The sequence below is a fragment of the Onychostruthus taczanowskii genome, unplaced genomic scaffold (assembly GCF_017590055.1).
Source record: "Onychostruthus taczanowskii isolate IOZ18803 unplaced genomic scaffold, ASM1759005v1 scaffold2, whole genome shotgun sequence".
Taxonomy (NCBI): Eukaryota; Metazoa; Chordata; class Aves; order Passeriformes; family Passeridae; genus Onychostruthus; species Onychostruthus taczanowskii.
In genome coordinates, this window is record NW_024499239.1 from 9,756,366 (window position 1) to 9,782,563 (window position 26,198).

The 26,198-nt window shown below is 35.2% G+C and overlaps 1 pseudogene; it reads right to left on the bottom strand.

The window, feature by feature from the left end:
• Positions 1–206: 206 nt before the first annotated feature.
• Positions 207–2,005, bottom strand: LOC121335187 (annotated as a pseudogene).
• Between the last annotated feature and the right edge of the window lie 24,193 nt (positions 2,006–26,198).

The following is a 26,198-nucleotide window of genomic DNA, read 5'->3' on the forward strand; positions in this document are numbered from 1 at the left end:
TGACCTAAATGAACAGGCCTAAATGTCATAGACAGGTAGAATTATAAAAGAAAGGCCTGATGAAATGTGCTTCACACATTTTCTGCTCCAGCTGATACAACCTGTAGTTACTGTACCTACTTACAAAATGATGAAAATTAAACTCATGGTTAAACAGCGTGGTTTTAAGACACACAAAGTAGCTTAAAGCTGACTGACAATTCAAGTTACATTCTAAATATCCTTGTTAAACTTTCCAGATCTTCATTTTTGAAATGCAGTTCTTCCAGTAACGTAGTCCGGAACTGTGTACGTTGGGCTTGTCTGAGTATTCTTGAAAAGTGGAGTTGTTTGTGACAATACAGATAACAAAACAATAGCAGTGAGAGTCCATTCAGGCATTTTGTGACTAATATTTCTGTTTGTTAACTGGAAAGTTTTGATAAGATTCTTTAGCTCTGTGTAAACACCACGTGAAGCAATCTGAACAGGGCCCAAAACTGCAGATAATTCTTTTCTTAGTTTTTAAGGATGAATGTATTCCCAATCTGCATTTGTGCATTTGAATCAACAAGTGGGAAGGTGAGATCTTCCTGTTGATCATCTTTGTCTTTGCTTGGATGTTCCCCCATCTTGTGCTTGTGTTGCTGCCTCTTCAGCCAAAATGCACCCTCCTTTATAGAACTCTTTTACTCAGAGTTCTAGGAACTCTTGTAACTTTTCATATAAACTTATTTTAGCTTCATATAAACTTCTTTTCATGTAAACTTCTTTTAACTTTTCAGAACTAGGTACAGGCTTGACTATTCCATCTGAGCTTGTGAAAGGTAAAGAGTAGTTCAAACTGTTTCCAAACTCCCCTGCAGCAAAAGTGTTGAGATTGTCAGCTGTATCTAAGTCATCCTCATCAAGTTCTTCAGTCTCCTGGTTGACAGATGCTATGCACTCTGATGAGCACAAAGTATAGTTTGGGCCATGAAGAAATTTTAAAATTTCCTCAGTTTTCCATTTCATAAGTATTTGCCTAATCACTTTTCCTTTGGAATTAACGGGATGCCTCAGTTCAGGGGTTTTTTATGTTGAGCTAGCTAGTGTTCTTTTAAGATGTTCTGCTCCTCTTTTGCTCACAACTAGAAAAATTATCTGTGATGCACAAGTACTTTTAAAGATTTCTGAAGCACTTGATTTCCCAGGAGCAGTATTGTCTGAAGGTGCTGTAGTTACTTCATTATGAACAGAGCAAGCATGTCTTTCTTCCTGAGTGTCTAATTTACAAGGAGAGAGTTGTTCAGTGGCCTCTTAGATATAAGACACCTGCATCTTCAGTTTTAGGGTTTGCATGGGCTTTCTAAGCATGCTTCTTTTTGAAGATGCTTTTTCTGTGCAATTGCTGTGCAGAATTGGCTGAACTTGACTGACATCCTGGTAGAACAGAACTAAAAAATCCTTGTTTGGTATCAGCACTGCTGTCACTGGCTGTGTCATGAGAACCAGATTCACATGGATCTGAAGATATCCTCTTCTGAAGACCATCCTCCTTCAGCAGCTCTATGTCTTCTGGTTTTTCTTCTCTCATCACTGGACTTTGGGAAATTTGAGCTTCAAAATATTTAGATGCTCTATAGCAAAAGTTGCTTCAAAAGCACTTTCTTTCAGTGATATAATAAACTCTGTTAGTTTTTATTGAAATTCTGTACTTCTCCTTTGGCACATTTTCTAATTCATTGTGACATAGAGGATAACCACACAGTTGATGACAGACCGCTCATCAACAACGTTTTTGTAATGAGACGGAGTAATACATTTTCCATAACTTAGAAGGAACTCTTCAGTAATGTCCTCTTCCAGGACCTGCTCAACCACAGACATTACTTTTTTCTCACATTCAATCTTGCTTCTCTGTGCAGCCTCCAGAGCTGCTTTTCTTTGAGCAGCATCTTCATTTTTGTGAGCAGCTGAATGCTTATTTCCTGTGCACCGCCAACAGGACTGACTTACTGCCAGTCCCAGCCACCATCATCGCCATCACCACTGCTCCACCTGCCCCTGCCTCAGCCCTTGGCTCTCCTCTTCTCCCAAGATTATTTAAGCAATTAATTTTAAGTTCTTAACTAAGTCCTATAACCTTGAATTTTATCTGCAGCAGTTCTTTAAAGTTGAGAAAGAAAGAAATAACTAGCTCATGAAAAAAAATTTTACTGCTCAAGCAGACAAAGTCAGAGTACACCCTGACACCCTGCAGGTCAGGGTGTTGATAGCAGGCTGAATAAATGGTGGCTGCAATTCTCCTGGAGTAACAGATATGGTTCTGTTGTAGCAGTGATCCTGTAGAAGGGTGTCGTTTTTCTCTGAAGGTCCAGTGGTGGCATAGAAGTGTCTGGTCTTCCTCTGGGAATCCAGTGGAAAAAGGCTGCTGTGGTGTTCCAAATCTCAGATTATATCCAGGTAGGAATGCTTGGCTTCTCCCCCTGCAGCATCTCACAATGGGATGATGTAATTTTATCAGTCATGCAGTGACACTCAATGGCCTATTAACAGAAGATATCTCCTGCAGAGAGGATGACTCCAGGTGTTGATAGAATACATCTGGTTACATCTTGCATTGCAATCTAAGACAGTTAATTACTTTACTACATTGTAAGATATATAGTGGTTTTCTTTTAAGAAATAAGACAACTCAGACTAAAACAGCTGTGATGAAACACTGATAAACGCCTGTTTGTGGATAAAAAAGATACAGTGTGTTCACCGTCGATTTTGTAGAAGATTGCATTGCTCATTACAATCTCTGCTGTTTTATCTTCCACAGATAACACAGAAGAGTCAGTGATGATTCTACATTATTGCTGTTATTGACTGCAAGCTGCTTTAGTCAAGCTGCTTTCCTTTGTTTCATTTTATTATCATAGGTACATGACTGTTTAGAAAGGTGTTATCTCAACTTAAGATGGTTACCACTGATATACTGATTACATGATGCGAATTTAATGATTTTATAATAGGCATTATTCATAAGATGTTATTATTGTATTTATAGCCAGCTTCTTATATGTTTTAACATCTCTTTGTGTAATTATCTAAAAGATACGTGTCATTTCAGGATCCTTCTTTTTTGTTCTCTAGCTGCTTATGCATCTCTTAGACCAGGTTAGCTCTCTGGCTAGTTCCTGCAGTGGCTCTCTGGCTTGACCCAATGCTGTCTCATAATTTTAAGTATTTTTCAGAGTTCCAAGAAAAGATATCTGAGCTTCATTGAAATCCTCCTCCAAACTGCTGGTCTAGTGCTTTTCCCCAGTTATTATTACAGAAGTAATCCAGCAGTTTGCTGGGTTTGAAGCATCTCTATCCTGAAGGAAACTTTGGAGGGATCCAGCTACAGGATAGCTTGATTAGTCTTTAACCCCAAGGCCTTTGCTCATAACTGCTATTCTTACGATCCTTGTTTTAAAATGTGTTTAGGGACTTCCCTCCCAGTTGGAGCTTGGGCAGTGAGTTTCACTGTACTGCTGACCAATTAAGTTTAATGCGGTGCCTTCTGACATTTCCTATAAATATGAGTTTTGTGAATAAAGAATTGGCTTTCTGCATGAAGAAAATGGAATCTCAGCTGATTTATTCCAACACCTCAGTATCATCATTTCTTGCAAAATTTGAACAGAATTTCGTAAATTAACTATAGCTTGTATTGGAATAGGGACAAACTTTACCATAGAGTTCAGATTGATATTTAATCCTAATAAAACCTGCCATCTGCTTTCAGTCTATGAATACAGCTCTGTTGTCAATAAGAGTTCTACTACAGTCTGGAGTCCGGTAATAAGTCACAAATCTGGAGTCAAAAGTATTTGGAATGATATCTGCAATATACATTAAATGAGCTGTAATTTTTCTTAAACAGGATAATAGAGTTAACACAAAAATATCTAAAAGCCAGTGTCCCTGATAGAGGGTTTGCCCAAGATTTATCCAGACATATAAGCATAAGTTTTTGAATAGACTGGTTTAAATACGGTTGAAGACTAAAGGGAAATACCACAGGGAAAGATCAAAAAGCTTGGTGAAAGTAATAAGATCACTGGATTTAGAGAAGAATGTTTATATTCCCTGAAAAAGAAATGGAAGTGAGAGTAAAGAGGCCTGAGAGGCCTGAACTGGATTCTTGTTCAAGAGCCCTGTCTTTGCAGAAAAATACTTTAAAGAACTGAAATCTTACCTAACATCAAAATGCAAAGCCCAGCACTTGTAATTTTGTTTCTGAATTTTGTCCAAGAAAAGCTATTTGAAGACACTGATGGCTGGCATTTGAAAACAAATCAGGGCTTTGGTTTTGAGAGAATATTGTTAATTTAATAGATTCCACCTTGCTGCTAAGAAAATAAAGAGGGAAGGAAGGAAGGAAGGAAGGAAGGAAGGAAGGAAGGAAGGATATAATTCTTTCCTTAAGAGCACAGTAGAGAGGGAGATGTGTTACTGTATCCAGCCATATTAATTGAAGAGATATTGCCACTACATTATGTTAGCAAAAACAATGTTTTCTTATGTTTATAATCTTCATGATTCTCTTTAAACATCTCCTTGACACTACAGATTAGTTCTCATCTTGAATAAATACCCAAAAGGTCACAAATAATATGAGCATCTTATGCTTAATTAAAATATTGAAAACCCAAGAAAATTGTGTTGACACAAACCAAATACATCATGTAACCCGTCAACAAGGCCTACCAGTTAATTTTGTCTAAAAATATCTTCGTGCCATTTCATGTAATGATTACCTCTTTCATGCTTGATCATAGAGAAAAATCATCTGGAAGTGTAAATGAACATTTTTCCATTTCTACAAATAATATTTCTCAATCAGCATTTTTGGTTAAGAACATCATTATGGGCAAATTGCTGTTACATGTTTGACTTTGGAACAGAAATATCTTTCAGGAATACCACAAAAAATATTATTTGCTACATAATCCCTTTAAAATACTTCCACACTTCACTTTGATTGATTTAAATAAAATTAAGATACAATACTACAAAAATATCCACAAAATGTAGTTCAGAATCCCTTTTCCAGAGAAAATATATCATTCTATATAATTAATATATAGGAGACATTGCCTAAGTTCAATAATGAATATATAGAATTCCACAATGGTACACACAAAAGTCTGGGATGGACTAATCTTTGAAAGGGTACAGGCATGGAGATGAAAACCTAGAAAGCCTTTGAAGAGAAATATCTGAATGTTGTTGCGAACATATTGAATACAAATCATCGGTATGCCCCTGCAGACAGAAAGGCCAATCCTATAATAATCTATTTTACAAAGGGTGTGTTCATCTCCTCAATTATTTGCAGTGTGCTGTGTCCAGTTTTGACCTCCCCAGTACAAGAAAGCCACCTTGAAAAACTTCACTGAAGGACCATCAAAGTCATCTTGGAACATGAGACAAACTGGCTCAATAAAAGGAAAGAAAGACAGCACTTTCAGAATGGTTGGACATGGGAACATGCTTTCTGAAGCGGTTGTGAATCTCCAACTTTGGAGATTTTCAGAACTTGACATTGAGTATCCTGTTCTAACTGGATCTGCTTCATGTTGAGGGTATCTGCTACCTAGCAGTTAGTTACTGCTGGATACCTTCTAGTTTCCCTTTCTAAAGAATCAGTGGCTCTATATGGTATATTAAACCTGGAAGGTAAGATTTTTCCCTGTTGTTACTGCACTTACAAAATTGTTGGATTTAACCTGAGAATTATTTCAGCACCTTGAAGGCTTAAACTAATTTTGAGTGCTAGCTAGATGCAACCTCCAAATGTGGTCTTATCAGGTGAGATTCCCCCAGCCCATGGGGACTTTAATTTCTTCTGTTACTTACTTTATTGGTCCTCTTGCCCTCTTTAGAAGAGACACAATGATGGAGAAGTGTTTTGTAGGCATTGCATTTACTAGTTTGGCATATTTAAAGAAACTCTGTGGAAACTGGAAGACTTTAATAGTGAATTTACACAATTTGTGGTAGGTGGAATGGATGAGAAAATCCTTATGCTAAATCAGTATGCTGCAGGTAACTTCTAAAAAAAAATATATCTCCCAGCAGAATGATGTTTTCTTAGATCTAAAAGAATAACATTCAAAGAACTTACTGGCCTTAGGCACTGCAAAACTTAATCACCAGTCAGACTTCAAATTAATTTTCCTTAATACTTCCCACAATAATTATCCTATTTTTTCCCTATCTTTTCACAAATATCTGTCTTGTTGGAGATTAGATTTTGCAACCTATCAGAAGAGTGAAGAAATATATTAAGTTCAGTCAGTCAGGTCATACCGTGGACCAGTGCTCAGGTACAGCAAAGACTCATTAAATCACAGAATATGCTGAATTTAAAGGACCCACAAGGATCATTTGAGTTCAGCTCCTGGCCATGCACAGGACCATCCCCAAGAATCACACCATGTGACCTAGAGTATTACTAAATTATTTCACACAAGCCCCCAAATCATTAGGTCCTGCTCTCCAGCAGCCAGAATGCATCTCACAGGACTTTTACATTTGCCATCAGCCAGTATCCTCAATATATAATGTTTGTAATGTTTCAGATAGGGTAATTTACCTTTCAAAATAATGTGTTTGTGGTGGCTCTTGAATTACATAAGGAAAAGAAAAAAAAAATTAATTAACCAAAATTTCAGTTTGCCTCAGCTTATTGAATCTACTTAGAAGCAAGACACTGTGAGTGATATTGGCCAGAGACTCTTGAAGTTTTTGTCTTAAACTTACAAGGCTAATGACCCAAATGAATACACTCAATGCCTCTATTGAGGCGAAAACCTATTAAAAGTTTCTAATTAGTACCAGTTAGAGTATTAGCTCTTATTTTCCTTCAGTACCAGCATGAAGAAAAGGAAATGAGTACTTTGTGGGGATAACCAGTATATTTTCACTTGTTTTTCTATCCTTTCAGAAGTTAAAAATGTCTTTGTACTGGAATGCAAAATTACTGTGTTATGTACTACAGTGCTGAAGATTTAAAAATAATTTAAATTCTTACATTTAAATATTCTTTTTTAACCAACTGAATTTAAGGACAGGATGAGAAAGTACTATGTCACTTTAATTCAGGAAGATTGTAATTAATTGTTTATTAGAATAAAATAGATAAAAAATACAGTTCCTACAATATATATTGCAAAACCAGATTTTGCTATAATGTACCTAGTATATCATTTCATATATGAAAATAGTTTTACAGGTTAAATATGGCTCTGCTGAATGAATAGCTGAAAGCACTATAATATACTTAAAATCCAGGTATGGTTTTGGGATTGAAGGGAGAATAGGGCAGATACATGCTGCAGGAAGTACATGAGGAAAAAAAAATCTCTCTTGGCCTGCTGGACATGCTGCTGTTGATGCAGCCAAGGACAAGGTCGGCATTTGGGGCTGCAAGCACACATTGCTGCGTCATGTTGAGCTTCTCACCAAACAACACCCAAATCCTGCTTCTCAGGGCTCCCCTCAATCCATTCTCCACCCAGTCTGTATTTGTGCTTGGGATTGCCACTACCCAGGTGCAAGACCTTCCACTTGGCTTCAACAAGTACTCAACAGCACAGGGGAAGAAAATAAGAAAGGAAGCAAATGTGTCAAAAATAAACACGGACCTCATTTATCAATTGCCACTACATGCTAAACAGACTCAGCCTGGAAAAAGTAAGTTTAATTTATTGCCAATTAAAACCAAACTAGAATGGTGAGGTACAAAGACAAAAACTTCAACACCTTTCCCCTGGGAAACATTTATCAAACTCCGCTTCTTCACTCCTAACTCTTCTGCCTCCTCTCCCTATCTCAAGCAGCTCAGGGGATAGGACACTGATTGGTTGTAATCAGTGCAGAACAGTAGAAGCCAAACCGCTGCTGGGCTTCTAAGGCTGGAAAATGCGTGAGATGGATAACACTGTGCTGTAGCACCCTGAAGGTGCAGCGACATCTGATCCTCTTGTCATGGATACAGCAGCAACATATTACCATACATACACTGTGTCTAAGACTGCTGCGCTTCACAGGCAGCTACAAGACGATTTGAGAGATATCAGGAAAAAACTAAAAAACACCCTATTATGAGCATCACCAGTATTTAGTACCAGGAAGTGTGTGGGGAAGAAATGATCACAATTATAAAATAAAACAAAGAGGACTCAAACGCAGAAATGTCCATTTCTGTCTATGCCTTTTCTCAATGTATGCCAAACTGGGAACTATACTAAATAAGTAGTCTAGACTTCTTGAGACTAAATATAGACTCTGACACAGAAGACAAAAAATAATTTTGATATAGGAAAAAAAGAAAAAGGAAAAGAAATAATGCCAATCAAATATTTTGCATAAAATAGCCACTAAAAAATTAAAAAATCCTGCTATTGCTGTACTGACTACATAAGAAATCTTATCCATGGACAATCTGAGGTTTTAAATCAGATTTCATAATTGTTCTTGTGTCAGCAAGAGCTTACCAGCCAAGGAGGAAAAATGACAAATTGAAGAGGTAACGGCTTTTCTACAATATTTCCTTCACAAAGGAAAAGAGAGAAAATTGATGAAGGTATATTCATTGTTCATGTAGGCTTCTTTTTTCTTTGTGATTGTTCTATTTTGTTTAAACAAAACAAAATGTTGTTTTGTTTCTCAAAATTTGCCCATCCTGTAGCTTAACAGCTACAATGAACAAATTTTGGGTTTTTAAATCAAGTAGCTTGTTTCTTGTCAGCCAAATCACTTTTTATACAACCTCTCTAGATTAACTGCATTTGCATAAAGTGTTTCTGCCAGTACTGCTACATCAATGGAAAACGCAGATATTTAAAATCACTATCACCAGAGCTATGCTGCACAATAAACCTGAGTGTATGTTCACTGTGTCACCTCTGATGAATGGGATTACAATTGTTTTGATAGATTGAGCTAACTACTTGTTTATGCATATACACAAAACCTGTCTTGCATTTTTTCCTCATAAATTATGCAGGATTATCCTCTTGAAATGACTTTGCCTGTCTGACATACCCAACCTTTAATCTTCCTCAAATGCATGGCATTGACTCACACTTCACAGGTCTGACAGAGAAAGATCACTCTACTTTTCCACTTGAGATTCCAATTTCTTGTAATAGTAAACAGTGTATTGCTCAAAAAACCCCAAACTCAAACCCAAAACAAAACCAAACAACAATAAAAAACCCCACAAAAAACAAACACAAAAAAACTGTAAAAAAAACCAAGCAAACAACAAAATAAAACAAAACAAAACAAAACAAAAAACAACAAACCCCACCCCAACCCCCCCAAAAACCCCTAATGACAAAAGGAATTAGAATGTATGGCTCCAGGCAACAGAATCTATACTTCTCTAAAAACTCTATAAATGAGTGGCAATACTCAATTTTGGTCTGTAAAGTCCTGAAACAAATCCAAAATTATCTAAGTGACAAAAAGTAGTTTGGATTGCAATCTTTTTTTTCACTATCAGTAAAAGACAGTTTATGTGACTTTTAGCTCTTGTAAAAATAAAAAAAAAATCTAGAGAGTGACAAAAAACTAACTTTTTCAAAATTAATTATGCAGTCTATAGTCTTCATAAACAGCAAGTTACATCAATGAAAAAAGGCAGTTACATGGTACATATATAAGAAATTTGGAAAAAGTAGAAAACCCCAAACCAACCATAAATACTTGTAAAACAAAAAAGATTGTAAATGGGCACATATCACTAATGATGTTTTAGTGTGCAGCCTGAACACATTTCAAGGGGTACATTTTTCTTTGAAGAATTTTTTAATGGACAATCCAAATTAAAGAAAAATCATTGCAATATATCTACTTGTCTTTTACGCTCATCTTGGAAGGAAACGCTTTATAATTTTAACTGTGCAACGTGTAATTTAGACATTCCTCTTTAACAGACAACAATGCAATTTGAGATTGAATGTATTTTAGTGACAATACCTTTCTTAAAGTATTATTTTAAATCTTTGGTGAAGTTATTTGAGAGGTAGGAGTGGTGGAGCCTTCTAATCCAATATGTCTAGTCTGACATGTTAAATTAATATAATCTTTTGGCAATTTCTAATGATCCTCTATCTATGACATGTATGAAAAATAAATAGAAGTGTCACAAAAACATTTAATCCGGAAACAGTCTTTTTTGTTTGTCTCTCCACCAATAAAGGTATCTTAAAATAAAAAATCTTTATTGTGAAGCATGTTCACTGAACTGTGCTTCCCACATCAGAGCTTGTGTCTACTATGATTATAGTCTTTGGAGAGCTTTGAATAACTTGCTGCCCAAACCTCCCTTGTTCCTGCTACTGACAATCACTGTGATAGCATGTGATATTTGACCTTTCCACTGATGTCACCCACAACAGGCCTTACAGAATAACCATTAAAAAGAATCCCAAGCCCCACAATGCAATATATTTATGTGGAAATGAAAGATAAATCTCCAAGTTCCTTTTGCTAGATGCAGATGCTTTAAAAGTCCATAAAAAACTTCCTGCTTTTGTTGTGGAAAGCTCTCGTGCATATTTGCTCACTCAGCATGGAAGAACTGATGAAAGGAATTTGTTGCATAGAATGCTTTCAGATGTGGAAAGCTCTTGTGGAAAAGGAAGGCAGTGCCCTGAATAACAGCTAGGTGACCAAATTACTCATAGTTCAGTCAGATCAGGATAGATGAAGATAATTCTGTTTTCAAGGTATTAATGTCCTAATGGCACTAGCAGAATGACATGAGGTGTTTTAAAGTTTCCAAGCAGAGAAAAAATAAAGGTGAATCCTTGACATTCTGTCTCAAAATACCACTCAGAAATTTTCAAACTGAGCATTCTGTCATCAAAATGATAAGAAAAAGAATCAGTAAGAAAACTCATAGAATTTATGAGGCACTTATATTTTGAGCCTGGATGGAGTAAAACTCTTTTACTGGATTTAGAATTGTGTATTGTTGTAAACAATTGCCATTATATAATTTGTAAAGGCTTAGAAAAATGGCTTCACAAGAAACTGAGTTCAATTCTTTAAGATTTCTCTCAGTGAATATTTTACATGCTTAACAGCAATGATATTCTTAGGAACATGTAAAAATTCTATATTTGATTGCTTTTCCTTACATTTAAATTATTTTAAGGATGGAATGTTCCACATGGTAAGCAGACACAATAAAATTTCAGCCAGCAATGTACCCAGGTGGCAAAGAAGTCCAAAGGCATCAAAGACACTGTGAACAGCAGGGCAGTGACTATCTCACTGTACTCATCACTGGTGAAGCCACACCTTGAGAGCTGTGTCTAGTGTCCAGTTCTGAGCCCCTCGCTTCACAAAAGACTTTGAGGTGCCAGAGCATTTCCAGAGAAAAGCAATGAAGCTGGTGAAGGCTCTAGAGAGTGAGTCATATGAGGAGTGGCTGAGGGAGCAGGGGTTGTTCAGCCTGAAAAATAGGAGGCATAAGAAAGACATTTTAACTCTCTACAACTTCCTGAAGGAGGGTGTAGGAAGGTGGGGGTTGGCCTCTTCTCCCAAGCAACCAGTGATGGGATGAGAGGAAATTGCTTCAAACTGCAACAGGGGAGGTTCAGGTTGGACATTAGGAAGAATTTCTTTACTGAAATTATCGTCAAGCATTGTAATGGACTTCCCAAGGAAGTGATGGAGTCACCATCCCTAAAAGTGTTCAAGAAATGACTGATGTGACACTTAGCACTATGATTTGGTTGACAGCATGGTTTTGGTCAAAGGTTGGACTCAGTTACCTTGGAGGTCTTTTCCAACCTATTACTAAGAAATACTACATTGCATTTTTTTTCACCTAGCATGGAAGAGCTGAGGAAAGGAATGTATTGTATAGAGTGCTTTCAAAGAATTGCAATGATACAGAGACAACACATGACAGAGTTTTCTCTAACAATTTACAATTAAAAATTTTTAATAATTTATTTCGGAGCTTTGCACCAAAACAATTCAGGGGCAATTTTGAAGCTGCAGGATATAAACAGTTGTTAATTAAAAATTCAGCTAATATAAGAAAAAACTCCCCAAAATGAAATATTTAATGATAGGCTATAGGTTCAGAGTTTGGGCAGATGTTCTTAAGAGGTCAAAGCAATTGATAAAAAAGGATTAATAATAAATAACAAGTTTTGCTTTTAACCACTAAGAAATTTTTTCTCCAAAGTTCAAGTTCCCGCTGAGCCAAAGACAAACTCTTCCACTTTGCACATTTAGACATGATTTCAATTACAGATAGTGAATAAAGAAATATTCTCTTTTAGCTTAGTTATTTGCATTCATATGTTAAATTATGGATTCCAGGATATAAACTGAAAAAAGCTCCATGCATAAATGTGCGGTGAAAAAGTTTCAAAACACAAACTCCCTAAATATGCCAGGGTTTGGTTTTTTTTATTTTTGCTGTTTTACTAAGGTTTTTTTTTCTTTTTTTTTTTTTTTTCCTCTTAAAAGCAAATTAAAAAAAAAAAAAAAAAAAGGCTCAAATATAACAAAAGCTCCATGAAAAGATATTTCAATATCTTGTCCTGTCAAGTTCTTTAGATTTAGTTCTCAGAAGAATTTTTATCTCTTTCCAGTCAGGATAATAATTAAGAAAGTAAACAGAGTTAATGTGCTTTCATGCTCTAAGCTGTACACATTTTAATGCAGATCAAAAGGAAAGGAAGGAGGGAAGGAAGGAAGGAGGGAAGAAAGAGAAAAGCACTTTTCTCTTTGGAGTTTTTTTAGTTTTGTTTTTTTTTGTTTGGTTGGTTTTGTTTTTTGTTTTCGGGTTTTTTTGGGTTTTTGTCTTGAGGGTGGAGGAGCATTGATTGTTAGGGGTTTTTTTGCGTAGAAAATTTACTTAACTAACATGCCATTCAAAATGCTGCATATTTGAAACCAATGGTTTTCAGATACAAGCTCTGCCAATTTTCACTCAAAGTTTCTGCAAAATTTACACTTCAATAAATCAAACTCTAAATTGAAGCCTAAAAACAAAGCATGAAAATTAACTCTACACTCTTAAAAATATCTTGAATGACTTGACTTGAATGACTTGAATGAATGAATTGACATCAATGAGTTTTTGTAACAACTCCCAGGACAAAATCCAATCCTTCAGGTATAAAGGAAACTAAAGAGTCCTTATTAGAACAAGGCTGAAAACTGCTTTCACTTGATAGTACCTTTTTTTTCCCTTGACATTGTGATCCTGATTATGATGCATTTGTGATGAATTTGACTATGTCATAGAAATCAAGTGTGTAACAGACCAATTCCCCTTTTCATAGATCTAGTTTCATAGATTTAATTAACAATAAACAAGTAAACACAGATAAAAATTTTAAAATATTTTTTACCAGTGAAAACTCCCAGAATAATTTCTCATTCAAGAGAATTATAGTTAATATTATATAGATGAGATCAATAACTTGCCAATTGTAGTTTCCAAAACAAATTGATATTTGAAAATCACATTGTCCAGACAATATACAACCTCTTTCCTAAGATGCCTAATTATATATGGTTTGAAAATGTTTCAAACCCACAAAGCAGTAAAGTTTGGATATATTTTTAAGCCACTTCACTGTTCAAAGTAAATCCTTTTCCCATAGTATGCAATACCCTAAGGTTTTGTTGCTTTCTTGGATTTTCTTTGGGGTTGTTTGTTTGGTTGGTTTTTTTGGTTGTTTTTCTAATCAAAAGAAAATTATAAGCATGCTACAATAACAAAGTGTGTATGCAGTACCAATATCAGAAGACTAAAAGAATCTAAATATTTCACCCTTTTTTCAAGGAAAGTAAAAATAACAGGACACTTACATATGGCAAAAAATTTAGATCTATAATGCCATCAAGATCTCTTGCAGAGATATTTTAGAAAATATTCACAGCAATTGAGAAATGTTCTACCTCTGTTCATTGAACCTCTCAAAGAAAAGTATGTATATGGAAAATACTTTAACTGATGTTTCTTTCTCTATCTATTTTTTCTATTTTACTACAGTCAGTGAAGTTTCACATAGTTATGTGTATGAAAACTTTAAGCTGCTTTGCTTTGTGTGGTTTCTATTTTTCTGAAAATCAGCAATAAAAAATTATGGCATGTTTATGCTTGACTGTTTTGTTTGCCTTTTTTTTGCATTGTATTTTTTGTGCATCTCTGTTATGGGTGTCTAGACTGCAACAGTTTTCTGATATTCTGCTAAAGCTATTGGGAAGTAAGTTTAAATTAGCAGAATATATGGGTGTAGGCATCCCTTTCTTGTTATGAGTTGCTGACATTCTTCTACCTTTTACTCGTAGTAGAATCTCACATGCATTTTAAATTTTGCAAAGATGAAGAAAAACAAAACAGAACCAACACAGTTTGCTCTTATGAGACTGGAAGCGAACACTGAATCTTTTTTTCTGACTTTCATTTGAATGTGGGCCTGAATAAAAAAGAATCCCTACACAAAGCTTGGACCACTCAGAACTCTGCAATAGTCCTGTGTTTAGCTCTAATAAAAATAAATGCAGCTCATTGTTCTTGAATTTCTCCTTCCAGATAAACTCCAAGATGAGACAATGTGCATCATGACGGGAAAATAACTGACAATTTATTGAGAGTGAAACAGACTCTTTGGATCTTAATAATGCTTAAATGGAAAGTAATTTTTAATGAGTCCCAGCTGATCTCATGTTGGGTAAATTTACACATCTTGCAAGACAAAGAGAGTACTAAACTCACATTAAATGTATTATATTTTCAAGGATGGGATATAGACATGTTAGCTATGTTTAGTTTGTGACAGATTTTTGTCAGAAGTAGAACACGCATTAAGTACTATTTCATGCCAGAAGTCCACCCGCTAGACCCCGGATAGATATTTCTTTTCATCAGATGGAAGGAGGGCAACTCGTGTCCTGGATAATTTCAACTGATTTATTGCAAGGTCCAAAAGTGATAGGAAAGCATGGAGGGTAAACTGAGGAATGGGTGGTGAATCAGAGGGACAGCAGGACAGGGTAACAACCAGTCTGAAGGACACCAGGGTGAGTCCCCTGTCCTTGGGGAAAGTTACAGTTTTTATGCACAGCAATGAGTAAGAGGGGTTGGGCACAAAATGACCCAATTGGGAGAGTTCATGGAGAGGGCAAAAGGTGGCGTGATACATGTCGAGGGGGATGGGAGGGGAAAAGCTTTTACAGGAGTAACTAATGAAAGATACAAAGGGTACAGAATGGTCCGGGCGTGAAAAGCATGTGAATCATGGGAAAGGAATGAATTTTCTCTTTTCCCCTGACTTAGACAGTGGTACTTTCCCAGGGCATTCCTGAGCTAGCTTTCTCACTCCCAATCCCCACAATTTCACAAGTGATTATATTTTTTTTTTTGATAAACCTGTTACATGCTACAGTGAGAATGGAAAGCAGAACTTAGAGAAGGACTCCGCGCAACTGTGAAGGAAGTCAGTGCTTTCCAATGTTAAACATTTGTTTTTCTCTTAAATGAATAGATACAAAATTGACAAAAAATAATTCTTCACTGAGGATAGAGAACTGTTCAGGTTTTGACTGGTGTATAGTTAATTTCCTTTACAGTGTCTAGTTTGGATTTGGCTGTTTTGGATTTGTGCTGAATACAGGGCCCATAATACAGAGATGTTTTTGTTATTGCTGAACAAGACTTTCACAAAGCCAAGGCCTTTTGTGCTTTTCACACTGCCTTGCTGGTGAGGAAGTTGGGTGTGCATTGGAGGTTGGAAGGAGACACAGCCAGGACAGGTGACCCAAACTGACCCAAGGGATATTCCAGACCATGCGGCATCATGTTCTGTATATAAACTGGGGGAAAGAATGAATAAGGGCAGGGGGACATTTGAAATGATGGTGTTTTCTTCCCAAGTCACCACTACATGGGATGGGGATCTGCTCTCCTGGAGATGGCTGAACACCTGCCTGCTCATGGGAAACAGTGAATTAATTCCTTGATTTGATTAGCTTGTGCACAGCATTTGCTTTCCCTATTAAACTTTCTTCATCTGAACTCACAAGTTTTCTAGTTCTAACCCTTCCAATTCTCTTTCCAGTCCTTCTGGTGGGGAAGAAAATGAGTGGCTGTATGGGGCTTGGTTGCTGGCTGAGGTTAAACCATCTGAAGATTTTGTGTGGCATAGCAAATAATAATTTATTTTCTTTTAAGACAGTTACATTTTTAAGACCTGTTTAGTCTTTTATAATTAAATCATAAAATCAATTCAATAATTTTCATTAGTATTTTTATTCTGCTTTAACTGGGTCTTTTGCTACAAAGAAAGATACCCCCACAGCAGCTAATCTTGAAGTCCAAGGAGCTTCTAAATTTCTTAGTTAGTAGCATCCCTCAGATCTCCAGCTTTAGTATCCCATGGCATTAGTTGAATCAAAGATCTACTTGCCAGTTTTCCTGTTAACTCATAGGGGCTATCATCAGTCAACAAAACTACTGAACAGTTAAAGAATAATTCATTAATAATTATTATTTTGGGATTACATATTCATTTTTGTTCATAAGATTTAACTGTGTGCTTTGAACTTTGTTTTTAAAAATTCTCAGAGATGTATCTGTTGGTTGGCTTCTGGCCAGCATTCCTGAAAAATAAATTTGTATACATTAGAGTCAGATATATTATTAATAATTGTAGGAAAGACCATGCTTACCTAAAGTCTGTCCCTCCAAGTCCTCTCAGAGCTCACAATTTTGACAAAGAAATGATAACATTTTTGTTTTGCTAGGACTATCACAGGGTGATCCAGCATAGTGTAGGCCCTGATCCTGCCATCTTGTGTATTTTATAAAGCTTCAAATCTGCCTGTCAAAAGAAACTGCTAGTTAAATCAAATCACTTCCACAATTTGGGCAAATTTGGCTTGTATGTGGTGCACCATAGCCAGGTCCATGTCAGCAAGAATGATTGTGTTCAATCAAGGCTAAACTCATGGGTGAACAAAACACAGTCCAAGAATAGCACAGAACATGCTGTCTGCTAGGATATCTTCATATGGACAAAGGACATTACTCAGACTTGCGTACAGATATGGCTGGAAACAAGTGCTAAGATTTTCATTATAATCAGTCTTAAGGATAAGTCTAAACCTAATCAATTGAAATAAATTTATGGTTATTTTAGGGATGAATTTCAGATTTTCAATATGACCAGTTTTAATTTATATTTCCAAGATATTTTAATTTTCTTAGAAAATAAGCTGTAATAGCAGCAGGAATACCTATTGCAGCAGGATCTAGGAATCAAAGGTCAGTTGTTTTTAATATAGTCTTTCAGTAAAAAACATTGCCTTCACCAGTACTTCTAATTTCATGAGTTTTCATGAGTATTATAATTCTTGCAACTAGCTGATATATTGCCCACACTGAAGGAAGGATGTCCCACTCTGGGACATGATCTGTTTAACAGACCAGTCATGCTTCACATAATTTTCCTATGGGCACTGGAAAGAAATAAATGTAGTAAATTTACCTCACATTATTAGGGAAAAGTAGATATTTAAGTTTATCTGGTTTAATAATTTCAATATAAATTTAATTCTGACTTATTTTTTCCGACTAAGGTTTTAGCTATGTAATTTATTTATAAACTGCATATTAGTACTTTAAAAAACCTCAAAAGCAAAACAAAACAAACCAAAACATTAATCTGATACTTTAAAGTCATCACTCATGATTAATAATCTAATTTTTGTTATCCTCTTTCCTTCAGTCTGGGCCTTAACCCAGCTCTGCTGTGTCTTGCCTCTCTGTTTTGAGAGTACACAACCTCATGACAAGCCTCATTTATGTTTGATGAGACACAAGTCCTCCTACATGAGATAAATAAGAATGTTAGAAGTCAGAAATACAGTTTTAGTGCTAAAAAGTTAACATTTTCATCCATGCAATACAATTAGCATTGCAAGTTTCACAGCCTAGGATCAACTAACATGGAAATACATCCCTGCTGCATGTTAGAGGACCAAGATTACCACACATTTAATCTTTCCACCTTATTAATCTGTGGGAACCTTCATGAGGTAATGTTACAAAAACAGTTTATAAATTAACAAATCAGGAAAGGATCATGCATTTTCCACACTAAAAAAGAGTGCTAATGAGTAGGTACTCAACATACCTAAGGCTTGAGGAGTTAATACTCTTGTTAGAAGCCAATAAAGAATTAAACTTTATCAGATCCTTTACCATTCCTAAAATCCTCCAGCATTTCTAACACTATTGAACTTTTGCCCTACTTTCTAATGGGGAAGCTTTGCATGTGTTTTAATGGAGTTTTTTTTTCCAAGAAACAGTTTAGCTACCTTCTAGATTATTGGTCTAACAGAAGGGTGGCAGCTGCATAGCAATTTTTGTAAAATCACAATTTTGGTATATATGTGGGTTAGGAAGAATAAAATCTTTCCCTGTGACCTGAGTAATCTGATACTTATTTTGGAAAAAAAGTAGGGAACATTTGGAAATGTATAAAAGAAAGACCACCGCCTGTTTAAACCAGCAGCTAAAGATATTGTATGTGAAAGTCCCATATCCAATGAAGCAAGAATCTTATAAAATGTCACAGAAAACTGCAGTAGCAATTATAGAAAACCAGCCTAGTTTTAATTTGGAGATTGTGTATTGGGTGTCCCTGGCAGTGGGGCTGCAGGGCAGCCCCTGTGAAGAGAGGCTAGGCTTGCCCTGTGCCAGGCACAGCTGGTTCCCACTGGCTCCAGCTGCCCTCAAGAGACCCACAACAGGACACAGACCAGTCCCTCAGCCAGGCTGGTGGTGGTTCTGTGAAAATGTTACTAAGAAATCAAATATTTATTAATAAATCAAAAATCCATTATAAACAAAGTTTAAGAATTGCCTGATTAGCAATTCTTGAGCAATCAACCAGGCGTGTGTTCTGCTTTTAACTTGCTGTCCTATTTGGGAACTTTCAATACAGAGGTAGCAGAGATATTCCTCAGATGACCTCAGAGAACCTAGATTGTATATGAGTAGGTCTGTGACATGCTGGATATTTTCTATGAACTGCTTGAGGAAACTGGTTACTTCTGAAACCCTTGTCTCTAGTTATGCTTTCTTCCCCTGTTCCTTTCTTTTGAAGAAATTAGATGCAGAAAACCTATATATAATGGCCAGTTCACTTGATATTTTTCGTTGATAATCAATAATATATAAAGTATCTATGCTGAAAAAAACCCAACACTTGTTAAGTTGGAGAAAAGAAATAGGAACTGGCCCTTAAGGGAATGCACCCACAGACACTTGGCATAAAAAAAGAATAAAAATGACATGCTGACCTTTGGAGAGATTTTTGTTATATTTTTAAACTAGCTATAATGCTGCAACCTTTCAGAGAAAACAAACATTCATATAATTATTTAAAGAATATAAATCCATTAGAAGTTTTCCAGTATTAAAAAATAATATTTCTTGAATTGATGGTGGAGCAGCTAACATATATATCACTGTATTAGTTATAATTCAACCAATTCCTAAACATTGAAGAAGCCATGCATATAGTAGATGTTATTTCAAATTATATTTTAGCTGCAGATTCAGCTATTCAAGAAAGATCATATCACAATGACATTGATTGATATTTGTGCACCAACTTTAATCTCAAAAAATTTTTTTTTTCCTTTCCCCTTTGGTATAAATTATGGAGTTTAATAAGACAGAAATAAAATACTTCTAAATAAAGTCAACACATCCTGGTACACCCAAAAATTATAGAATCAATACAATCTGAAACTTAGTGTTTTCTTCCCATGTCGTTTTCTCCAAGGGTGAAGGAGAATGTCTTGTCAAATTTATCAATGAGACTGACATGGGCTAAAAAGCACTGTGGCCCCCAAAGAAAATAAAAGGTAAACTACTATTTCCATATGACATATTTCAAAAAGTCTATTTCTCAAAGAAAATCTCTATGCCTTTTAAACACCATGGGTTTTTTTTTTCAAAGTTTGTGATGATGAGTTAAGAACATGCTCTTGATGAGAGCTATAACCAATACCTGTATATCTTAATATGTACTCCAATAAAATGCATAAACTGTTTTATATTTTATAAGATGAAACAAGGAGAGAATAATTCCTTGCTGGTGTCATACCATGAGCAAAGCATGATATAAAAAAATTTAGAAGTACTGTTGAAAGAAAAAAAAAAAAAACAAAGACATTCTTCTAGGCTCCAGATATCAAATAAACTGTATCTCATGCTAATTTACAAAGAACAGGACTAAAACTTTACATCTCTACATGAAATATTATAGTTACCACTTAGCCTTGCATAAACCCATAAACCAAACAGAACCATAAAATACCCAAAAATTTTATACCCAAATTGTTCTAGGGATAACAGGTGTTATTCAATATATAAGTTAAATGAGCCATATTTTCAGGGTGTTGCAAACATATCCAATTTATTTTCCAAAAACTGCAATTTGGGGATAGTTGAAAAATGGGCAGAAAAAACCATATATGTGGCTTTGTCTTTCACTGAAAATCTTCCTTATTTGCTTTGCTGCAATATTGAGATCTTAATGTTTTCCAGATAGCTAGCATTATTTCAGGCGAATGCTATTATAACTCAAGCCCTTCAATTTAATATGAAAAATGAATTATCAAGGTCTATTTTATGCTGTCATTTCAAATATAACAAAAGTTGTTTCCTTTCTACATCTTCTTTTTTAATTTCATTGTTTTTTTTCTTAAGTTTTTGTTATATTTTTACTCACTGATGCTGCTCTCTTTTGCCATATCTAAAACTATTTTTCTTCTCTATCTGTTTAACAATGAAATAGTGCTATAAAAAGCAAGAAATTTTTCACATAAGGACACGCTGCCATCTGACAAAAAGGTAGTCAGCCTTTTCCTTTTAAAAAATATCTGAAGGCAAATTGATCAAAACAACCTGATGTATGCTAACAATTACTTTGTAGACATCCTCAGGAGACGATTCTACACTATAAATTCTAAAAGGACAGGAGTTTGCTACCTTGGTGCTTCAGGGTACACCAGCACAATCTAACTGTGGACAGTGCAACCAGAAGCTTACAATAACAAGCCCTACTGAGAGCCAGTGTAATTGCACAGACTTACTACCAGCTTGATATGCAGACACAGCTTGCTTTGGAAGTCTAGACCGAGCTTTCTTCTGCCAGCAAAATAACTCATAGAGCTACCTTGAATGGAAAAATCCCAGTCTTCAGGAGATGACCTGACTTTACGTGCCTTACTATGTAGGCACAGGCTGCCCACTGTCATGTGTATTGGGTGCTTTGTGTTTCTGTAATGAATTGCTTAACTCTCCCCAAATCTAGTCCAAACAATCCAGACACTTTTCTCCCACTCATTGAGCATTTTAAACACCATACACCTTCTTAGAATAGAATACCACCTCAAAAGTGTGGAAACTAGGTAGGGGGAGTGCAGAAGGGAGCCCTCTCCATAAGACTGAGGGAACTCAGAAGAAATAAAATAAGTTCTGTAAATAAATAAATACAATAGTTTTAAACCACCAAAACATAGATCAACCTTTAACAATTTTCATTAAAAATGAGCCCTGTTATTTTACCTTGTTTCTTGTAGACAGCATTCAGAAGCATTATGGTTCTTATGCTAAACCCACATAAAGATAAATTTTATTTTTAAAATAGGTTTGGATTAATGTTTTCTCTACAACTAAAATCCTTTATAACAACACTTTTTTAATGTTACCAAGTTGATCAGCTGACTTATTAGCTAATTTATTAATAGCTTCTCAGCACAGTATTGATTACAGCATGAAGACAAAAATGTGTGTAAACGTAAATGCCTGTTTCTTGTAGAAGGAAATATGGAAGCTCTCTTACATTTTGTTTCTTTAGAACTTACTGTCTTTTTTCCATCTTTTTTTCTCTCTCCCCCAAAGCCACCTCTGCATTGTCACTTTATGAATACTGAAACACAACGCTGAAGGAAGGAAACACAGTTTAGCAAATGCTCCCTAACCACAGAGCCTGTCAAACATTTCTGATCACAGTTCTTGCTGGCAGTAAGCCTTCAGCTGTTTTAAGGAAGTGTGACACACAATTTTCCACTCTTCTTTGTAAAATCACATTACTTTTTAAGGTTAAGTTTGTAAGAGAATTATAAAAATTATTTGAAGATGATCCAGTCAGTTTGTTTCATGTAACTAGCCCCCATTGTCTTGCAAGACCAAAGCCTAAGAACAGTGCTCTCGAAAGATGAAATAACTGCCATGTGTGTTCCCAAGGAAATTTCAGAAGATGCTGTGTCTTTTTAAGTAGATATGGTCACAGTTCCTTCTGATGAATAAATAAGTCAGATTTTTTCTACAGTATAAGGTTTAAATTATAGACCTTTCCTTTGGTGCAGAAATGAGACTTTCAAATCACATTTGATAATACAAGTCAATGCCTTCATTTAATTGCATTCTAAAAGAAGGTAAAAAAATAAGTATGTAGAAAAAAAAAAACCCTTAGATTTTTCAGCTATTATTTTAAATTTTGCTTAAGTCAATGTATATTAACTACCTTCAGAAAATCAGTTATTGGTATAAGAGAATTATTTTTTTAAAGTGTAAATTCCTTTACAACTCAGGTCCTTTAATATTAAAATATATTTTTAAAATGGGCTTTTTGCCCTTTTATGTGTCCTTTCTGAATATCAATGATTAGATTTTATTGAAAAGTTCTTAAATGTTTTTCTTATTTCCAGTTTGACAGGCTGAGGAAAATTCTTTCATATTTTCAGTCTTATAATTTAATTTTTTCAAATAATGACGTTATTGTTGAGAAATTAAACAGCAGTAACCATGAAAAATTAGACTGTTTTTTATTTCTTGTTGCATGTTTCTTTTTTTTAAAAAAAGGCTTTGCTTAAAACAAGGGATATCTAATTACAGTCAAATTTGAATTAGCATTTAATTGTAATGTTGTATTGCTCCAATATTATTACCTTTAATATTGCAATTATTTACATTGGTTTAAAAACGAAAGTAAAATTGTAAAAAAAGATGTTGGTAATATTAATGTTTAATAATTTAATAATACTTTTTCCTCATGGTAGTTTCCCCTCCTTTCTATAAGCATAGAAAAATTTGTGCTGTATGTATGTTTCATTCTTTATGTACAACTATGGTTTTGTCCTCTTTGTCCATATTCCCTTAGACAAATACCTGTTGAGAGGTTTAGGTTTTTTTCTGTAGCCATATTACCAAATCTGAATATCAAAGAAAGGTTTTAAGAGTAAAAAAGCAAATTTGATAAGCTGTGAGCATTTATGCAGGACCTGAGAGGGAATATTTAATCACAGAACAACTTAGGCTAGAAAAGGCCGTTAGGACCACTGAGTCCAACCAGTATCTAACATTGCCAAATTTACCACTGAACCATGTCCCTGTAATCACATCTACACACCTTTTAAATATCTCCAGGGATGGTAACTCAACCACTCCCCAGTCACTCTGTTCCAATGCTTTATAAACCTTCGGTGATGAAATTTTTTCTACAATCTAATCTGATATTGAGAAGCTCATATGTTAGCCTGAGTAACTGATATTTACATCCACATATGCTCCTCTGGAATATGCTGGAGTACCCCGATGCCTAAAGATTTAAAGCCTTTTTCATATTTGTAGCTCTATAGATTCTTAATATTTAGTAATATAACTTCCAGTGCTTTTCATAACCTTTTTCATAGTTTATCTAATTCCTTTCTAACACATTGCTGAAATTCTGTTTAGTCTTAGTTTCAAGAAGAGAACCTCTAATAAGGATATTTTGTTTTGCAATGAGAATCTTAGAGGACATAACAAGAAATAAGGTAAAGAAGCCCCTGGAACTATTCCAAGGGGCAGACCCAAGGGGGCAACTGAATCTCCTCTTGGATCTACCTGCTAGATATAATAATTAATTAACCTTATAAAAATTGTATTAATTTGATTTTGTGCATGTGCAATGCCATATTTTGTGCACCTGAAAGCTTTCCTGAAAGAATTGCTTTTTTATCCTACCACTTTAATTCTGCTGTAAGGTTTTTTTCCTTTTGTTACTAGGCAACAACCCCATAGTGGAGGGACTGCACTGCACTCTAGTGGATAGCATGAAAGAGAGTGCTTTCCTACCTGTCAGTAGAAGACACATGGTTTGGTTTGTTACACAAGATCACAGCACAGGAGAGACAAAGAACCTTTCCATGGATTGTGTATGTAGAGTGTATCATGGGAATTAATCTGGATTCTGTCTGATGCTGGGAAACAATGGGGCTCTCAGCAATTGATAACCTGTGATTTACTCACTATCTATATTTTTATTCCAGCTTCCAATTCTACTTCGCTATTTAGTGCCCAGTTTTTCTTAGTGCGGTCTGACAAAAACCCTAGACTCTGCACAACTCCCTGATGCAGCACACTTATCCACAGTCAGAAATCATTTCACCCATTTGCTAAATCAATCACTAGAATGGGAATTCCCTTCCAACTCTACTGGGATTTTAAACCTTCAAGGTGCCCAAATCTATCAGAAATAGGCAATTAAGCAGTACGGTATTAACATGTTCCTGAACATGTTAATTGCTCACACAACTGCTTAACAACTGAAGTAGAAGAATAAGAAAATCTGAATTCTAATTTCACTTTTGAACTGGAATTTTAAAAACACAAATCTTTTAATCTGAGTCATGCAGAGAAAAATGGAACATTGCTAACATATACCATTAAATCTGGCAATGTAGGCAGGTATGAAAATTAGGTTCAATATATTTTTCAACGTCATCTTATATTCCCTGTGTCAAAAGCATAATGTTAACTACCTTTTACTATTGCTAGAAATGGATATTTGAAATAATGTGTGTGGAATATCTAATATTACTGTAAATAGTATTGTAATCTTAAAATATATCAGTATAAGTATATTTATATGTATTTGCATTGTGAAATGTTAAATTAAACTTTTTGATAAAAAGAAAAAAGTGGGATTTGAGATATTTAGTAAGTTTAGTCTTTGAATAATTTGTCAGTCTAGGATAGTGCTATCTTCTTACATCAGTATCAAGTGCTCAATACTACGGCAATGTTCTTGCAGGCTCAGCTCCGTTGCTCTGGACATCTGGCAGAAATGATGAACAACATGAATGCCTTAAGCCTTTTCTTTATGCCCATTAAACTCATGGTGAATGGCTGACAGGTAGGCCATCGAAGTCTTGTAAGGACATGCTCGGGGCAAACCCTCCACTGTGGTACCAGCTCCACAAAGTGTGCAGCTCCAGCTAAAGACCATCTGTTATAACAAGGATGGTGCACCACTGCCTTGAGAGTCTTTGAGAAAACCTGCAACAACAGGGACTCTGTGCTGTACTACTGCTCTGCAGAAGTAAATAAAGGCACAATGCACTTAGGGAAAAAAACCCCATGGTGTGTGACTGCTAACATACTGTGGCAATCTGACTTGACTGATTTTTCATCAACCAAGCTACAAAACAGGGAAACTTTAGCTATTAAAAAAAAATATATATATATATATATATATATATATTCATTGTATATTTTTACAAATATTTTCCCATTCTAAGCAGATTAAATTACTATCTTCTATGATTAAATAGAATCCTAAATAGCAATGTTGCAAGCCTAACTCTTAGGATTTCAAATGATTTCTACAAATTAAGCATCCTGAATACAAACTGAAAGAGCTGAGGTTTAAATAACAGTGGGAAAGTATTAGGTTAAAGTATTAGGCTAAACATCTTCAGCTAAGGATGTAGAGTGCTTTATGTTTACACTGGAATTACATGACAGTTTATATTTTAAGGTGTATCTTCACATAGCATTATTATTTTTACTGTTGATTTCACATCTGTAAGTTGCATTTCAAGCAACTGAATATTTATTGACTCTACTTTAAAAATATTTACAATTTTGAACATCTTAAAACTAGATTTTATCTAAAGGAAGAGGAGCTGATTTATTTAATTTTATCTATGATTTCTGTTGCTATTTCCTACATTAAATATTTTTCAGCAAAATCTAGAAGACTGAGTAACCACGGCAAGAGCAATATTTTCTTTACATTTAGGTTTAAATTTTCAGTCTTTTAGATCCCAGTGAGTAAAACAGATGAAATGTCCTCATTATGGAGTCA